Consider the following 19,515-nt stretch of genomic DNA (forward strand, 5'->3'; position numbering starts at 1 on the left):
GTGTTTGAAGGTCCCACCAGTCATTCATGCTTATTATTGTGTGCCTTTACTTTCAAAGTACAGTGTGGATCCTTTGACGATCCCTCTCTTGTATTTCAGCAGACACAGATAGTTGAGAATTCTTTTCTCACATAGCTGGCACAAGCTTGCGCTTTTCCTTGCTGGTAGCCTGGAAATGACAGCTTGGTCCTTGGAAGGAAAATCAAGCAAAATTAGCAGAGGATGGTTTCGATCCATCGACCTCTGGGTTATGGGCCCAGCACGCTTCCGCTGCGCCACTCTGCTCTGTTGTGAAATTGTTCTTTTTATGCAGATAAGGATCATTAAGCAGAGTAGCGTGGGATTGGTCTGGCTCTCACCTCATTTGCATAAGTATATCCCAAGGCATGCTGGGTGCAGAAAAACTTCATCTTCCCCTCTCACAATCAGTCATAACTGAAAGTCAGAGACTCTTAGGCACTAGCCGTTTCAGGCCTTTATCAAGACAGTAGCTCTTGAACCCTCTCTCTCTCTCTCTCTCTCTCTCTCTCTCTCTCTGATCTTAGCACTAGCATGCTCAGGATTTGGCTTTACCTGGGAGCCAGAGATCTACACGGTGAGGGCGAGGCTTTTGAGCGTTTGGGAGCGTTCGGGACGTGAGTGGACGTTGGACAGGAAACTATGCGAATATGAAGCATCCAACATTCCTGCTTCAGTGAGTGGTTCTTTCCATGGACATCTGACTCTTGGATTCCTCTCAACTTGCCTTCTGATTAAACATTTTGTGAGCAGCAGTTTCCTTCAACAGCTACAAGGTGGCGCTACATTCAGGTGAGAGCACAAGTATGCACAAAATGTTAGGGTCTTTTGCCAGATTTATCTGTGGATCTTGCATATTTTTTTCAGAGGCTAGATATTGCCTAGAAATGCTTTTTAACATAGAGATGCTGGAGTTACAATGTCTGGTCGGGCCTCAGCCCTTCCATTGTTTGCCCACTGTAACAAATTTATTACCAGCACATGTGAGTTGTGACTCTGCTTTATGAAACTTATCATATATTAGGACAATGTATGTAGCAGAAGGTGCGATTGAGATGTTTGCCCACGTATTTGTTTATTTTTTTATATATGGCTGATTAATCTGTTCGTGAAATTTCCATTATGTGACATGTTGCATTAAAATATATCCTGCTTGCAGAAAATATAAGTATTTTCAGTGCGTTGGCCGGGAATCGAACCCGGGTCAACTGCTTTGTAAGCAGCTATGCTCACCACTATACCACCAACGCCCTCTGATGTGTTAGCTCTCGGTTCTAAATATTACGTTGCAGAAATCAATGACTATCTTGCACCAGCTTCAATAGTGCATTTGGTTAAGATACCAACATGAGAAGCAATAGAACGTTTTTTGCAGAGGGTAAGGAACTGGGGATTGAAACCAAGGACAAAGCTGTGCAGAAGAGAAGAAATGAAAAGCAACAGTACAAATAGTAGAAATTAGCATATATAGGCAGCAATGGAAGCAAAGCAGGGAAGAGAAAGGGAACATTCCATGAAATGCCCAGGAGATAGATAAGAGCAGAACAAAAAGGGAAGAATGAAATTCAAAGCATGCCCAGAAAGTTGTGTGAAGCTCCCACCAGTCATTTATGGTTATAATTGTGTGTCTTTACTTTCAAAGTACAGGGTTGTACCTTTCACGATCACTCTTGTATTACACAGACACGAATAGTTGAGAAGTCTTTCCTCATATAGCTGGCACAAGCTTGCACTTTTCCTTTCTGGCAAAGTGGAAATGACAGCTTGGTCCTTGGAAGGAAAATCAAGCAAAATTAGCAGAGGATGGTTTCGATCCATCGACCTCTGGGTTATGGGCCCAGCACGCTTCCGCTGCGCCACTCTGCTCCTTTGTGAAAGTGTTCTCTTTATGCAGATAAGGAGGCGTTCAGCGGAGTGACGTGGGATTGGTCGGGCTCTCACCTCATTTGCCTAAGTGTATCGCAAGGCATGCTGGGTGCAGAAAATCTTTATCTTCCCCTCTCACAATCAGTCACAACTGAAAGTCCAGACCCTCTTAGGCACTAGCCATTTCAGGCCTTTAACAAGACAGCAGCTCTCCAACGCTCTCTGTCTCTCTCTCTCTCTGTGATCCTAGTGCTTGCATGCTCAGTATTTGGCTTTACCTGGGAGCCAGAGATCTACCCGGTGAGGGCTTGCCGGGTGTAAGGCTTTTGAGCGTTTGGGAGCTTTCGGTACATGAGAGGACGTTGGACTGGAAGCTATGCAAATTTGAAGCATCCAAACTTCCTGCTGCAGTCGGAGGCTCTTTCCATGGACATCTGCCTTTCTCTAAACTTGCCCTCTGATGAAACATTTTGTGAGCTGCAGTTACCTACGACGGCTACAAGGTGGTGCTACATTCAGGTGAGGGCACAAGTATGCACAAAATGTCGGGGACTTTTGCCAGATTTATTGCTGGATCTTGAATATTTTTTTCAGAGGCTAAATATTGCCTAGGAAATGCTTTTTAACATAGAGATGCTGGAGTTAAAATGTCTGGTCAGGCCTCAGCTCTTTCATTGTCTGCCCACTGTAACATATTTTTTACCAGCACATGTGAGTGGTGACTCTGCCTTATGAAACTTATCATATATTAGGACAATGAATATAGCAGAAGGGGCGATCGAAATGCTTGCCTACATATTTGTTTATTTTTTATATAATGGCTGATTAACCTGTTCATTATATTTCCATTTTGTGAAATGTTGCATTAAAATATATCCTGCTTGCAGAATATATAAGTATTTGTACTGCGTTGGCCGGGAATCGAACCCGGGTCAACTGCTTGGAAGGCAGCTATGCTCACCACTATACCACCAACGCCCTCTGATCTGTGTGCTCTCGGTTCTAAACATTAGGACCCTGAGTTCAATGACTATTTTGCACCAGCTTCAATGGTGCATTTGGTCTAGATACCAACATGAAAAGCAATAGAAAGTTTTTGTAGAGGGTAAGGAACTGGGATTGAAACCAAGGACAAAGCTGTGCAGAAGAGAAGAATGGAAAGCAGCAATACAAATAATAGATATGAACACATAGAGGCAGCATGGGAAGCAAAGCAGAGAAGAGAAATAGAGAACATTCCATGAAATGCCCAGGAGATAGATAAGAGCAGAACAAAAAGGGAAGAATGCAATTCAAAGCCTCCCCATAAAAGTGTTTGAAGGTCCCACCAGTCATTCATGCTTATTATTGTGTGCCTTTACTTCCAAAGTACAGTGTGGATCCTTTGACGATCCCTCTCTTATATTTCAGCAGACACAGATAGTTGAGAAGTCTTTTCTCACATAGCTGGCACAAGCTTGCGCTTTTCCTTGCTGGTAGCCTGGAAATGGCAGCTTGGTCCTTGGAAGGAAAATCAAGCAAAATTAGCAGAGGATGGTTTCGATCCATCGACCTCTGGGTTATGGGCCCAGCACACTTCCGCTGCACCCCTGTGCTCTGTTGTGAAAATGTTCTTTTTATGCAGATAAGGATCATTAAGCAGAGTAGCGTGGGATTGGTCTGGCTCTCACCTCATTTGCATAAGTATATCCCAAGGCATGCTGGGTGCAGAAAAACTTCATCTTCCCCTCTCACAATCAGTCATAACTGAAAGTCAGAGACTCTTAGGCACTAGCCGTTTCAGGCCTTTATCAAGACAGTAGCTCTTGAACCCTCTCTCTCTCTCTCTCGGGTAACCTAGCACTAGCATGCTCAGGATTTGGCTTTACCTGGGAGCCAGAGATCTACCCGGTGTGAGGCTTTTGAGCGTTTGGGATCGTTGTGGACGTTGGACAGGAAACTATGCGAATATGAAGCATCCAACATTCCTGCTTCAGTGAGTGGCTCTTTCCATGGACATCTGACTCTTGGATTCCTCTCAACTTGCCTTCTGATAAAACATTTTGTGAGCAGCAGTTTCCTTCAACAGCTACAAGGTGGCGCTACATTCAGGTGAGGGCACAAGTATGCACAAAATGTTGGGGACTTTTGCCAGATTTATTGCTGGATCTTGCATATTTTTTTCAGAGGCTAAATATTGCCTAGGAAATGCTTTTTAACATAGAGATGCTGGAGTTAAAATGTCTGGTCGGGCCTCAGCTCTTTCATTGTCTGCCCACTGTAACATAGTTTTTTTACCAGAACATGTGAGTGGTGACTCTGCTTTATGAAACTTATCATATATTAGGACAATGAATATAGCAGAAGGGGCGATCGAAATGCTTGCCTACATATTTGTTAATTTTTTATATAATGGCTGATTAACCTGTTCATTATATTTCCATTTTGTGAAATGTTGCATTAAAATATATCCTGCTTGCAGAATATATAAGTATTTGTACTGCGTTGGCCGGGAATCGAACCCGGGTCAACTGCTTGGTAGGCAGCTATGCTCACCACTATACCACCAACGCCCTCTGAGCTGTGCGCTCTCGGTTCTAAACATTAGGACCCTGAGTTCAATGACTATCTTGCACCAGCTTCAATGGTGCATTTGGTTTAGATACCAACATGAAAAGCAATAGAAAGTTTTTGTAGAGGGTAAGGAACTGGGATTGAAACCAAGGACAAAGCTGTGCAGAAGAGAAGAATGGAAAGCAGCATTACAAATAATAGATATGAACATATAGAGGCAGCATGGGAAGCAAAGCAGGGAAGAGAAATAGAGAACATTCCATGAAATGCCCAGGAGATAGATAAGAGCAGAACAAAAAGGGAAGAATGAAATTCAAAGCCTCCCCATAAAAGTGTTTGAAGGTCCCACCAGTCATTCATGCTTATTATTGTGTGCCTTTACTTTCAAAGTACAGTGTGGATCCTTTGACGATCCCTCTCTTGTATTTCAGCAGACACAGATAGTTGAGAAGTCTTTTCTCACATAGCTGGCACAAGCTTGCGCTTTTCCTTGCTGGTAGCCTGGAAATGACAGCTTGGTCCTTGGAAGGAAAATCAAGCAAAATTAGCAGAGGATGGTTTCGATCCATCGACCTCTGGGTTATGGGCCCAGCACGCTTCCGCTGCGCCACTCTGCTCTGTTGTGAAAGTGTTCTTTTTATGCAGATAAGGATCATTAAGCAGAGTAGCGTGGGATTGGTCTGGCTCTCACCTCATTTGCATAAGTATATCCCAAGGCATGCTGGGTGCAGAAAAACTTCATCTTCCCCTCTCACAATCAGTCATAACTGAAAGTCAGAGACTCTTAGGCACTAGCCGTTTCAGGCCTTTATCAAGACAGTAGCTCTTGAACCCTCTCTCTCTCTCTCGGGTATCCTAGCACTAGCATGCTCAGGATTTGGCTTTACCTGGGAGCCAGAGATCTACCCGGTGAGGGCTTGCCCGGTGTGAGGCTTTTGAGCATTTGGGAACGTTCGGGACGTGCATTCCTGCTTCAGTGAGTGGCTCTTTCCATGGACATCTGACTCTTGGATTCCTCTCAACTTGCCTTCTGATAAAACATTTTGTGAGCAGCAGTTTCCTTCGACAGCTACAAGGTGGCGCTACATTCAGGTGAGAGCACAAGTATGCACAAAATGTTAGGGACTTTTGTCAGATTTATCTGTGGATCTTGCATATTTTTTTCAGAGGCTAGATATTGCCTAGAAATGCTTTTTAACATAGAGATGCTGGAGTTACAATGTCTGGTCGGGCCTCAGCCCTTCCATTGTTTGCCCACTGTAACAAATTTATTACCAGCACATGTGAGTTGTGACTCTGCTTTATGAAACTTATCATATATTAGGACAATGTATGTAGCAGAAGGTGCGATTGAGATGTTTGCCCAAGTATTTGTTTATTTTTTTATATATGGCTGATTAATCTGTTCGTGAAATTTCCATTTTGTGACATGTTGCATTAAAATATATCCTGCTTGCAGAAAATATAAGTATTTTCAGTGCGTTGGCTGGGAATCGAACCCGGGTCAACTGCTTGGGAAGCAGCTATGCTCACCACTATACCACCAACGTGTTAGCTCTCGGTTCCAAATATTACGTTGCAGAAATCAATGACTATCTTGCACCAGCTTCAATGGTGCATTTGGTTTAGATACCAACATGAGAAGCAGTAGAACGTTTTTTGCAGAGGGTAAGGAACTGGGGATTGAAACCAAGGACAAAGCTGTGCAGAAGAGAAGAAATGAAAAGCAACAGTACAAATATTAGAAATGAGCATATATAGGCAGCATGGGAAGCAAAGCAGGGAAGAGAAAGAGAACATTCCATGAAATGCCCAGGAGATAGATAAGAGCAGAACAAAAAGGGAAGAATGAAATTCAAAGCATGCCCAGAAAGTTGTGTGAAGCTCCCACCAGTCATTTATGGTTATAATTGTGTGTCTTTACTTTCAAAGTACAGGGTTGTACCTTTCACGATCACTCTTGTATTACACAGACACGAATAGTTGAGAAGTCTTTCCTCACATAGCTGGCACAAGCTTGCACTTTTCCTTTCTGGCAACGTGGAAATGACAGCTTGGTCCTTGGAAGGAAAATCAAGCAAAATTAGCAGAGGATGGTTTCGATCCATCGACCTCTGGGTTATGGGCCCAGCACGCTTCCGCTGCGCCACTCTGCTCCTTTTTGAAAGTGTTCTCTTTATGCAGATGAGGAGGCATTCGGCGGAGTGACGTGGGATTGGTCGGGCTCTCACCTCATTTGCCTAAGTGTATCGCAAGGCATGCTGGGTGCTGAAAATCTTTATCTTCCCCTCTCACAATCAGTCACAACTGAAAGTCCAGACCCTCTTAGGCACTAGCCGTTTCAGGCCTTTAACAAGACAGCAGCTCTCCGACGCTCTCTGTCTCTCTCTCTCTCTGTGATCCTAGTGTTTGCATGCTCAGTATTTGGCTTTACCTGGGAGCCAGAGATCTACCCGGTGAGGGCTTGCCGGGTGTAAGGCTTTTGAGCGTTTGGGAGCGTTCGGTACATGAGAGAACGTTGGACTGGAAGCTATTCAAATTTGAAGCATCCAAATTTCCTGCTGCAGTCGGAGGCTCTTTCCATGGACATCTGCCTTTTGGATTCCTATAAACTTGCTCTCTGATGAAGCATTTTGTGAGCTGCAGTTACCTCCGACGGCTACAAGGTGGTGCTACATTCAGGTGAGGGTACAAGTATGCACAAAATGTTGGGGACTTTTGCCAGATTTATTGCTGGATCTTGCATATTTTTTTCAGAGGCTAAATATTACCTAGGAAATGCTTTTTAACATAGAGATGCTGAAGGTAAAATGTCTGGTCGGGCCTCAGCTCTTTCATTGTCTGCCCACTGTAACATATTTTTTACCAGCACATGTGAGTGGTGACTCTGCTTTATGAAACTTATCATATATTAGGACAATGAATATAGCAGAAGGGGCGATCGAAAAGCTTGCCTACATATTTGTTTATTTTTTATGTAATGGCTGATTAACCTGTTCATTATATTTCCATTTTGTGAAATGTTGCATTAAAATATATCCTGCTTGCAGAATATATAAGTATTTGTACTGCGTTGGCCGGGAATCGAACCTGGGTCAACTGCTTGGAAGGCAGCTAAGCTCACCACTATACCACCAACGCCCTCTGATCTGTGTGCTCTCGGTTCTAAACATTAGGACCCTGAGTTCAATGACTATCTTGCACCAGCTTCAATGGTGCATTTGGTTTAGATACCAACATGAAAAGCAATAGAAAGTTTTTGTAGAGGGTAAGGAACTGGGATTGAAACCAAGGACAAAGCTGTGCAGAAGAGAAGAATGGAAAGCAGCATTACAAATAATAGATATGAACATATAGAGGCAGCATGGGAAGCAAAGCAGGGAAGAGAAATAGAGAACATTCCATGAAATGCCCAGGAGATAGATAAGAGCAGAACAAAAAAGGGAAGAATGAAATTCAAAGCCTCCACATAAAAGTGTTTGAAGGTCCCACCAGTCATTCATGCTTATTATTGTGTGCCTTTACTTTCAAAGTACAGTGTGGAGCCTTTGACGATCCCTCTCTTGTATTTCAGCAGACACAGATAGTTGAGAAGTCTTTTCTCACATAGCTGGCACAAGCTTGCGCTTTTCCTTGCTGGTAGCGTGGAAATGACAGCTTGGTCCTTGGAAGGAAAATCAAGCAAAATTAGCAGAGGATGGTTTCGATCCATCGACCTCTGGGTTATGGGCCCAGCACGCTTCCGCTGCGCCACTCTGCTCTGTTGTGAAAGTGTTCTTTTTATGCAGATAAGGATAATTAAGCAGAGTAGCGTGGGATTGGTCTGGCACTCACCTCATTTGCATAAGTATATCCCAAGGCATGCTGGGTGCAGAAAAACTTCATCTTCCCCTCTCACAATCAGTCATAACTGAAAGTCAGAGACTCTTAGGCACTAGCCGTTTCAGGCCTTTATCAAGACAGTAGCTCTTGAACCCTCTCTCTCTCTCTCTCTCTCTCTCTCTCTCTCTGTGATCTTAGCACTAGCATGCTCACGATTTGGCTTTACCTGGGAGCCAGAGATCTACACGGTGAGGGCGAGGCTTTTGAGCGTTTGGGAGCGTTCGGGACGTGAGTGGACGTTGGACGGGAAACTATGCGAATATGAAGCATCCAACATTCCTGCTTCAGTGAGTGGTTCTTTCCATGGACATCTGACTCTTGGATTCCTCTCAACTTGCCTTCTGATAAAACATTTTGTGAGCAGCAGTTTCCTTCAACAGCTACAAGGTGGCGCTACATTCAGGTGAGAGCACAAGTATGCACAAAATGTTAGGGTCTTTTGCCAGATTTATCTGTGGATCTTGCATATTTTTTTCAGAGGCTAGATATTGCCTAGAAATGCTTTTTAACATAGAGATGCTGGAGTTACAATGTCTGGTCGGGCCTCAGCCCTTCCATTGTTTGCCCACTGTAACAAATTTATTACCAGCACATGTGAGTTGTGACTCTGCTTTATGAAACTTATCATATATTAGGAAAATGTATGTAGCAGAAGGTGCGATTGAGATGTTTGCCCACGTATTTGTTTATTTTTTTATATATGGCTGATTAATCTGTTCGTGAAATTTCCATTTTGTGACATGTTGCATTAAAATATATCATGCTTGCAGAAAATATAAGTATTTTCAGTGCGTTGGCCGGGAACCGAACCCTTGGTCATCTGCTTGGGAAGCAGCTATGCTCCCCACTATACCACCAACGCCCTCTGATGTGTTAGCTCTCGGTTCTAAATATTACGTTGCAGAAATCAATGACTATCTTGCACCAGCTTCAATGGTGCATTTGGTTTAGATACCAACATGAGAAGCAGTAGAACGTTTTTTGCAGAGGGTAAGGAACTGGGGATTGAAACCAAGGACAAAGCTGTGCAGAAGAGGAGAAATGAAAAGCAACAGTACAAATAGTAGAAATGACCATATATAGGCAGCATGGGAAGCAAAGCAGGGAAGAGAAAGAGAACATTCCATGAAATGCCCAGGAGATAGATAAGAGCAGAACAAAAAGGGAAGAATGAAATTCAAGGCATGCCCAGAAAGTTGTGTGAAGCTCCCACCAGTCATTTATGGTTATAATTGTGTGTCTTTACTTTCAAAGTACAGGGTTGTACCTTTCACGATCACTCTTGTATTACACAGACACGAATAGTTGAGAAGTCTTTTCTCACATAGCTGGCACAAGCTTGCACTTTTCCTTTCTGGCAACATGGAAATGACAGCTTGGTCCTTGGAAGGAAAATCAAGCAAAATTAGCAGAGGATGGTTTCGATCCATCGACCTCTGGGTTATGGGCCCAGCACGCTTCCGCTGCGCCACTCTGCTCCTTTGTGAAAGTGTTCTCTTTATGCAGATGAGGAGGCATTCAGCGGAGTGACGTGGGATTGGTCGGGCTCTCACCTCATTTGCCTAAGTGTATCGCAAGGCATGCTGGGTGCAGAAAATCTTTATCTTCCCCTCTCACAATCAGTCACAACTGAAAGTCCAGACCCTCTTAGGCACTAGCCGTTTCAGGCCTTTAACAAGACAGCAGCTCTCCGACGCTCTCTGTCTCTCTCTCTCTCTGTGATCCTAGTGCTTGCATGCTCAGTATTTCGCTTTACCTGGGAGCCAGAGATCTACCCGGTGAGGGCTTGCCGGGTGTAAGGCTTTTGAGCGTTTGGGAGCGTTCGGTACATGAGAGGACGTTGGACTGGAAGCTATGCAAATTTGAAGCATCCAAACTTCCTGCTGCAGTCGGAGGCTCTTTCCATGGACATCTGCCTTTTGGATTCCTCTAAACTTGCCCTCTGATGAAACATTTTGTGAGCTGCAGTTACCTCCGACGGCTACAAGGTGGTGCTACATTCAGGTGAGGGCACAAGTGTGCACAAAATGTTGGGGACTTTTGCCAGATTTATTGCTGGATCTTGCATATTTTTTTCAGAGGCTAAATATTGCCTAGGAAATGCTTTTTAACATAGAGATGCTGGAGTTAAAATGTCTGGTCGGGCCTCAGCTCTTTCATTGTCTGCCCACTGTAACATATTTTTTACCAGCACATGTGAGTGGTGACTCTGCTTTATGAAACTTATCATATATTAGGACAATGAATATAGCAGAAGGGGCGATCGAAATGCTTGCCTACATATTTGTTAATTTTTTATATAATGGCTGATTAACCTGTTCATTATATTTCCATTTTGTGAAATGTTGCATTAAAATATATCCTGCTTGCAGAATATATAAGTATTTGTACTGCGTTGGCCGGGAATCGACCCCGGGTCAACTGCTTGGTAGGCAGCTATGCTCACCACTATACCACCAACGCCCTCTGAGCTGTGCGCTCTCGGTTCTAAACATTAGGACCCTGAGTTCAATGACTATCTTGCACCAGCTTCAATGGTGCATTTGGTTTAGATACCAACATGAAAAGCAATAGAAAGTTTTTGTAGAGGGTAAGGAACTGGGATTGAAACCAAGGACAAAGCTGTGCAGAAGAGAAGAATGGAAAGCAGCATTACAAATAATAGATATGAACATATAGAGGCAGCATGGGAAGCAAAGCAGGGAAGAGAAATAGAGAACATTCCATGAAATGCCCAGGAGATAGATAAGAGCAGAACAAAAAGGGAAGAATGAAATTCAAAGCCTCCCCATAAAAGTGTTTGAAGGTCCCACCAGTCATTCATGCTTATTATTGTGTGCCTTTACTTTCAAAGTACAGTGTGGTTCCTTTGACGATCCCTCTCTTGTATTTCAGCAGACACAGATAGTTGAGAAGTCTTTTCTCACATAGCTGGCACAAGCTTGCGCTTTTCCTTGCTGGTAGCCTGGAAATGACAGCTTGGTCCTTGGAAGGAAAATCAAGCAAAATTAGCAGAGGATGGTTTCGATCCATCGACCTCTGGGTTATGGGCCCAGCACGCTTCCGCTGCGCCACTCTGCTCTGTTGTGAAAGTGTTCTTTTTATGCAGATAAGGATCATTAAGCAGAGTAGCGTGGGATTGGTCTGGCTCTCACCTCATTTGCATAAGTATATCCCAAGGCATGCTGGGTGCAGAAAAACTTCATCTTCCCCTCTCACAATCAGTCATAACTGAAAGTCAGAGACTCTTAGGCACTAGCCGTTTCAGGCCTTTATCAAGACAGTAGCTCTTGAACCCTCTCTCTCTCTCTCTCTTGGGTATCCTAGCACTAGCATGCTCAGGATTTGGCTTCACCTGGGAGCCAGAGATCTACCCGGTGAGGGCTTGCCCGGTGTGAGGCTTTTGAGCATTTGGGAGCGTTCTGGACGTGAGTGGACGTTGGACTGGAAACTATGCGAATATGAAGCATCCAACATTCCTGCTTCAGTGAGTGGCTCTTTCCATGGACATCTGACTCTCGGATTCCTCTCAACTTGCCTTCTGATAAAACATTTTGTGAGCAGCAGTTTCCTTCGACAGCTACAAGGTGGCGCTACATTCAGGTGAGAGCACAAGTATGCACAAAATGTTAGGGGCTTTTGCCAGATTTATCTGTGGATCTTGCATATTTTTTTCAGAGGCTAGATATTGCCTAGAAATGCTTTTTAACATAGAGATGCTGGAGTTACAATGTCTGGTCGGGCCTCAGCCCTTCCATTGTTTGCCCACTGTAACAAATTTATTACCAGCACATGTGAGTTGTGACTCTGCTTTATGAAACTTATCATATATTAGGACAATGTATGTAGCAGAAGGTGCGATTGAGATGTTTGCCCACGTATTTGTTTATTTTTTAATATATGGCTGATTAATCTGTTCGTGAAATTTCCATTTTGTGACATGTTGCATTAAAATATATCCTGCTTGCAGAAAATATAAGTATTTTCAGTGCGTTGGCCGGGAATCGAACCCGGGTCAACTGCTTGGGAAGCAGCTATGCTCACCACTATACCACCAACGCCCTCTGATGTGTTAGCTCTCGGTTCTAAATATTACGTTGCAGAAATCAATGACTATCTTGCACCAGCTTCAATGGTGCATTTGGTTTACATACCAACATGAGAAGCAGTAGAACGTTTTTTGCAGAGGGTAAGGAACTGGGGATTGAAACCAAGGACAAAGCTGTGCAGAAGAGAAGAAATGAAAAGCAACAGTACAAATAGTAGAAATGAGCATATATAGGCAGCATGGGAAGCAAAGCAGGGAAGAGAAAGAGAACATTCCATGAAATGCCCAGGAGATAGATAAGAGCAGAACAAAAAGGGAAGAATGAAATTCAAAGCATGCCCAGAAAGTTGTGTGAAGCTCCCACCAGTCATTTATGGTTATAATTGTGTGTCTTTACTTTCAAAGTACAGGGTTGTACCTTTCACGATCACTCTTGTATTACACAGACACGAATAGTTGAGAAATCTTTCCTCACATAGCTGGCACAAGCTTGCACTTTTCCTTTCTGGCTATGTGGAAATTACAGCTTGGTCCTTGGAAGGAAAATCAAGCAAAATTAGCAGAGGATGGTTTCGATCCATCGACCTCTGGGTTATGGGCCCAGCACGCTTCCGCTGCGCCACTCTGCTCTGTTGTGAAAGTGTTCTTTTTATGCAGATAAGGAGCATTGAGCAGAGTAGCGTGGGATTGGTCTGGCTCTCACCTCATTTGCATAAGTATATCCCAAGGCATGCTGGGTGCAGAAAAACTTCATCTTCCCCTCTCACAATCAGTCATAACTGAAAGTCAGAGACTCTTAGGCACTAGCCGTTTCAGGCCTTTATCAAGACAGTAGCTCTTGAACCCTCTCTCTCTCTCTCTCTCTCGGGTATCCTAGCACTAGCATGCTCAGGATTTGGCTTTACCTGGGAGCCAGAGATCTACCCGGTGAGGGCGAGGCTTTTGAGCGATGGGAGCGTTGTGGACGTTGGACAGGAAACTATGCGAATATGAAGCATCCAACATTCCTGCTTCAGTGAGTGGCTCTTTCCATGGACATCTGACTCTTGGATTCCTCTCAACTTGCCTTCGGATAAAACATTTTGTGAGCAGCAGTTTCCTTCGACAGCTACAAGGTGGCGCTACATTCAGGTGAGAGCACAAGTATGCACAAAATGTTAGGGACTTTTGCCAGACTTATCTGTGGATCTTGCATATTTTTTTCAGAGGCTAGATATTGCCTAGAAACGATTTTTAACATGGAGATGCTGGAGTTACAATGTCTGGTCAAGCCTCAGCCCTTCCATTGTTTGCCCACTGTAACAAATTTATTACCAGCACATGTGAGTTGTGACTCTGCTTTATGAAACTTATCATATATTAGGACAATGTATGTAGCAGAAGGTGCGATTGAGATGTTTGCCCACGTATTTGTTTATTTTTTTATATATGGCTGATTAATCTGTTCGTGAAATTTCCATTTTGTGACATGTTGCATTAAAATATATCCTGCTTGCAGAAAATATAATTATTTTCAGTGCGTTGGCTGGGAATCGAACCCGGGTCAACTGCTTGGGAAGCAGCTATGCTCACCACTATACCACCAACGCCCTCTGATGTGTTAGCTCTCGGTTCTAAATATTACGTTGCAGAAATCAATGACTATCTTGCACCAGCTTCAATGGTGCATTTGGTTTAGATACCAACATGAGAAGCAGTAGAACGTTTTTTGCAGAGGGTAAGGAACTGGGGATTGAAACCAAGGACAAAGCTGTGCAGAAGAGAAGAAATGAAAAGCAACAGTACAAATAGTAGAAATGAGCATATATAGGCAGCATGGGAAGCAAAGCAGGGAAGAGAAAGAGAACATTCAATGAAATGCCCAGGAGATAGATAAGAGCAGAACAAAAAGGGAAGAATGAAATTCAAAGCATGCCCAGAAAGTTGTGTGAAGCTCCCACCAGTCATTTATGGTTATAATTGTGTGTCTTTACTTTCAAAGTACAGGGTTGTACCTTTCACGATCACTCTTGTATTACACAGACACGAATAGTTGAGAAATCTTTCCTCACATAGCTGGCACAAGCTTGCACTTTTCCTTTCTGGCAACGTGGAAATGCACGCTTCTGCTGCGCCACTCTGCTCCTTTGTGAAAGTGTTCTCTTTATGCAGATGAGGAGGCATTCAGCGGAGTGACGTGGGATTGGTCGGGCTCTCACCTCATTTGCCTAAGTGTATCGCAAGGCATGCTGGGTGCAGAAAATCTTTATCTTCCCCTCTCACAATCAGTCACAACTGAAAGTCCAGACCCTCTTAGGCACTAGCCGTTTCAGGCCTTTAACAAGACAGCAGCTCTCCGACGCTCTCTGTCTCTCTCTCTCTCTGTGATCCTAGTGCTTGCATGCTCAGTATTTGGCTTTACCTGGGAGCCAGAGATCTACCCGGTGAGGGCTTGCCGGGTGTAAGGCTTTTGAGCGTTTGGGAGCTTTAGGTCCATGAGAGGACGTTGGACTGGAAGCTATGCAAATTTGAAGCATCCAAACTTCCTGCTGCAGTCGGAGGCTCTTTCCATGGACATCTGCCTTTTGGATTCCTCTAAACTTGCCCTCTGATGAAACATTTTGTGAGCTGCAGTAACCTCCGACGGCTACAAGGTGGTGCTACATTCAGGTGAGGGCACAAGTATGCACAAAATGTTGGGGACTTTTGCCAGATTTATTGCTGGATCTTGCATAATTTTTTTCAGAGGCTAAATATTGCCTAGGAAATGCTTTTTAACATAGAGATGCTGGAGTTAAAATGTCTGGTCGGGCCTCAGCTCTTTCATTGTCTGCCCACTGTAACATATTTTTTACCAGCACATGTGAGTGGTGACTCTGCTTTATGAAACTTATCATATATTAGGACAATGAATATAGCAGAAGGGGCGATCGAAATGCTTGCCTACATATTTGTTTATTTTTTATATAATGGCTGATTAACCTGTTCATTATATTTCCATTTTGTGAAATGTTGCATTAAAATATATCCTGCTTGCAGAATATATAAGTATTTGTACTGCGTTGGCCGGGAATTGAACCCAGGTCAACTGCTTGGAAGGCAGCTATGCTCAAAACTATACCACCAACACCCTCTGATCTGTGCGCTCTCGGTTCTAAACATTAGGACCCTGAGTTCAATGACTATCTTGCACCAGCTTCAATGGTGCATTTGGTTTAGATACCAACATGAAAAGCAATAGAAAGTTTTTGTAGAGGGTAAGGAACTGGGATTGAAACCAAGGACAAAGCTGTGCAGAAGAGAAGAATGGAAAGCAGCATTACAAATAATAGATATGAACATATAGAGACAGCATGGGAAGCAAAGCAGGGAAGAGAAATAGAGAACATTCCATGAAATGCCCAGGAGATAGATAAGAGCAGAACAAAAAGGGAAGAATGAAATTCAAAGCCTCCCCATAAAAGTGTTTGAAGGTCCCACCAGTCATTCATGCTTATTATTGTGTGCCTTTACTTTCAAAGTACAGTGTGGTTCCTTTGACGATCCCTCTCTTGTATTTCAGCAGACACAGATAGTTGAGAAGTCTTTTCTCACATAGCTGGCACAAGCTTGCGCTTTTCCTTGCTGGTAGCCTGGAAATGACAGCTTGGTCCTTGGAAGGAAAATCAAGCAAAATTAGCAGAGGATGGTTTCGATCCATCGACCTCTGGGTTATGGGCCCAGCAAGCTTCCGCTGCGCCACTCTGCTCTGTTGTGAAAGTGTTCTTTTTATGCAGATAAGGATCATTAAGCAGAGTAGCGTGGGATTGGTCTGGCTCTCACCTCATTTGCATAAGTATATCCCAAGGCATGCTGGGTGCAGAAAAACTTCATCTTCCCCTCTCACAATCAGTCATAACTGAAAGTCAGAGACTCTTAGGCACTAGCCGTTTCAGGCCTTTATCAAGACAGTAGCTCTTGAACCCTCTCTCTCTCTCTCTCGGGTATCCTAGCACTAGCATGCTCAGGATTTGGCTTTACCTTGGAGCCAGAGATCTACCCGGTGAGGGCTTGCCCGGTGTGAGGCTTTTGAGCATTTGGGAGCGTTCGGGACGTGAGTGGACGTTGGACAGGAAACTATGCGAATATGAAGCATCCAACATTCCTGCTTCAGTGAGTGGCTCTTTCCATGGACATCTGACTCTTGGATTCCTCTCAACTTGCCTTCTGATAAAACATTTTGTGAGCAGCAGGTTCCTTTGACAGCTACAAGGTGGCGCTACATTCAGGTGAGAGCACAAGTATGCACAAAATGTTAGGGACTTTTGCCAGATTTATCTGTGGATCTTGCATATTTTTTTCAGAGGCTAGATATTGCCTAGAAATGCTTTTTAACATAGAGATGCTGGAGTTACAATGTCTGGTCGGGCCTCAGCCCTTCCATTGTTTGCCCACTGTAACAAATTTATTACCAGCACATGTGAGTTGTGACTCTGCTTTATGAAACTTATCATATATTAGGACAATGTATGTAGCAGAAGGTGCGATTGAGATGTTTGCCCACGTATTTGTTTATTTTTTTCTATATGGCTGATTAATCTGTTCGTGAAATTTCCATTTTGTGACATGTTGCATTAAAATATATCCTGCTTGCAGAAAATATAAGTATTTTCAGTGCGTTGGCTGGGAATCGAACCCGGGTCAACTGCTTGGGAAGCAGCTATGCGCACCACTATACCACCAACGCCCTCTGATGTGTTAGTTCTCGGTTCTAAATATTACGTTGCAGAAATCAATGACTATCTTGCACCAGCTTCAATGGTGCATTTGGTTTAGATACCAACATGAGAAGCAGTAGAATGTTTTTTGCAGAGGGTAAGGAACTGGGGATTGAAACCAAGGACAAAGCTATGCAGAAGAGAAGAAATGAAAAGCAACAGTACAAATAGTAGAAATGAGCATATATAGGCAGCATGGGAAGCAAAGCAGGGAAGAGAAAGAGAACATTCCATGAAATGCCCAGGAGATAGATAAGAGCAGAACAAAAAGGGAAGAATGAAATTCAAAGCATGCCCAGAAAGTTGTGTGAAGCTCCCACCAGTCATTTATGGTTATAATTGTGTGTCTTTACTTTCAAAGTACAGGGTTGTACCTTTCACGATCACTCTTGTATTACACAGACACGAATAGTTGAGAAGTCTTTCCTCACATAGCTGGCACAAGCTTGCACTTTTCCTTTCTGGCAACGTGGAAATGACAGCTTGGTCCTTGGAATGGAAAATCAAGCAAAATTAGCAGAGGATGGTTTCGTTCCATCGACCGCTGGGTTATGGGCCCAGCACGCTTCCGCTGCGCCACTCTGCTTCTTTGTGAAAGTGTTCTCTTTATGCAGATGAGGAGGCATTCAGCGGAGTGACGTGGGATTGGTCGGGCTCTCACCTAATTTGCCTAAGTGTATCGCAAGGCATGCTGGGTGCAGAAAATCTTTATCTTCCCCTCTCACAATCAGTCACAACTGAAAGTCCAGACCCTCTTAGGCACTAGCCGTTTCAGGCCTTTAACAAGACAGCAGCTCTCCGACGCTCTCTGTCTCTCTCTCTCTCTGTGATCCTAGTGCTTGCATGCTCAGTATTTGGCTTTACCTGGGAGCCAGAGATCTACCCGGTGAGGGCTTGCCGGGTGTAAGGCTTTTGAGCGTTTGGAAGCGTTCGGTACATGAGAGGACGTTGGACTGGAAGCTATGCAAATTTGAAGCATCCAAACTTCCTGCTGCAGTCGGAGGCTCTTTCCATGGACATCTGCCTTTTGGATTCCTCTAAACTTGCCCTCTGATGAAACATTTTGTGAGCTGCAGTTACCTCCGACGGCTACAAGGTGGTGCTACATTCAGGTGAGGGCACAAGTATGCACAAAATGTTGGGGACTTTTGCCAGATTTATAGCTGGATCTTGCATATTTTTTTCAGAGGCTAAATATTGCCTAGGAAATGCTTTTTAACATAGAGATGCTGGAGTTAAAATGTCTGGTCGGGCCTCAGCTCTTTCATTGTCTGCCCACTGTAACATATTTTTTACCAGCACATGTGAGTGGTGACTCTGCTTTATGAAACTTATCATATATTAGGACAATGAATATAGCAGAAGGGGCGATCGAAATGCTTGCCTACATATTTGTTTATTTTTTATATAATGGCTGATTAACCTGTTCATTATATTTCCATTTTGTGAAATGTTGCATTAAAATATATCCTGCTTGCAGAATATATAAGTATTTGTACTGCGTTGGCCGGGAATAGAACCCGGGTCAACTGCTTGGAAGGCAGCTATGCTCACCACTATACCACCAACGCCCTCTGATCTGTGCGCTCTCGGTTCTAAACATTAGGACCCTGAGTTCAATGACTATCTTGCACCAGCTTCAATGGTGCATTTGGTTTAGATACCAACATGAAAAGCAATAGAAAGTTTTTGTAGAGGGTAAGGAACTGGGATTGAAACCAAGGACAAAGCTGTGCAGAAGAGAAGAATGGAAAGCAGCATTACAAATAATAGATATGAACATATAGAGGCAGCATGGGAAGCAAAGCAGGGAAGAGAAATAAAGAACATTCCATGAAATGCCCAGGAGATAGATAAGAGCAGAACAAAAAGGGAAGAGAGAAATTCAAAGCCTCCCCATAAAAGTGTTTGTAGGTCCCACCAGTCGTTCATGCTTATTATTGTGTGCCTTTACTTTCAAAGTACAGTGTGGATCCTTTGACGATCCCTCTCTTGTATTTCAGCAGACACAGATAGTCGAGAAGTCTTTTCTCACATAGCTGGCACAAGCTTGCGCTTTTCCTTGCTGGTAGCCTGGAAATGACAGCTTGGTCCTTGGAAGGAAAATCAAGCAAAATTAGCAGAGGATGGTTTCGATCCATCGACCTCTGGGTTATGGGCCCAGCACGCTTCGGCTGCGCCACTCTGCTCTGTTGTGAAAGTGTTCTTTTTATGCAGATAAGGATCATTAAGCAGAGTAGCGTGGGATTGGTCTGGCTCTCACCTCATTTGCATAAGTATATCCCAAGGCATGCTGGGTGCAGAAAAACTTCATCTTCCCCTCTCACAATCAGTCATAACTGAAAGTCAGAGACTCTTAGGCACTAGCCGTTTCAGGCCTTTATCAAGACAGTAGCTCTTGAACCCTCTCTC

At 43.7% G+C, this 19,515-nt stretch overlaps 5 non-coding genes across 5 annotated transcripts; all 5 read right to left on the reverse strand.

Annotated features, from left to right (window-relative positions):
• Positions 1-1,196: 1,196 nt before the first annotated feature.
• Positions 1,197-1,268, reverse strand: TRNAC-ACA (transfer RNA cysteine (anticodon ACA)). Its single transcript has one exon. It is a non-coding gene; the product is annotated as a tRNA-Cys (tRNA).
• A 1,522-nt stretch (positions 1,269-2,790) lies between these two features.
• On the reverse strand, positions 2,791-2,862 carry TRNAG-UCC (transfer RNA glycine (anticodon UCC)). The gene has a single exon. It is a non-coding gene; the product is annotated as a tRNA-Gly (tRNA).
• Positions 2,863-4,364: 1,502 nt separating this feature from the next.
• On the reverse strand, positions 4,365-4,436 carry TRNAG-ACC (transfer RNA glycine (anticodon ACC)). Its single transcript has one exon. It is a non-coding gene; the product is annotated as a tRNA-Gly (tRNA).
• A 6,274-nt stretch (positions 4,437-10,710) lies between these two features.
• TRNAG-ACC (transfer RNA glycine (anticodon ACC)) lies at positions 10,711-10,782 on the reverse strand. The gene has a single exon. It is a non-coding gene; the product is annotated as a tRNA-Gly (tRNA).
• A 1,526-nt stretch (positions 10,783-12,308) lies between these two features.
• On the reverse strand, positions 12,309-12,380 carry TRNAG-CCC (transfer RNA glycine (anticodon CCC)). Its single transcript has one exon. It is a non-coding gene; the product is annotated as a tRNA-Gly (tRNA).
• Between the last annotated feature and the right edge of the window lie 7,135 nt (positions 12,381-19,515).

This window comes from Lissotriton vulgaris, chromosome 9 (genome assembly GCF_964263255.1).
Source record: "Lissotriton vulgaris chromosome 9, aLisVul1.2, whole genome shotgun sequence".
NCBI classification, from domain to species: domain Eukaryota; kingdom Metazoa; phylum Chordata; class Amphibia; order Caudata; family Salamandridae; genus Lissotriton; species Lissotriton vulgaris.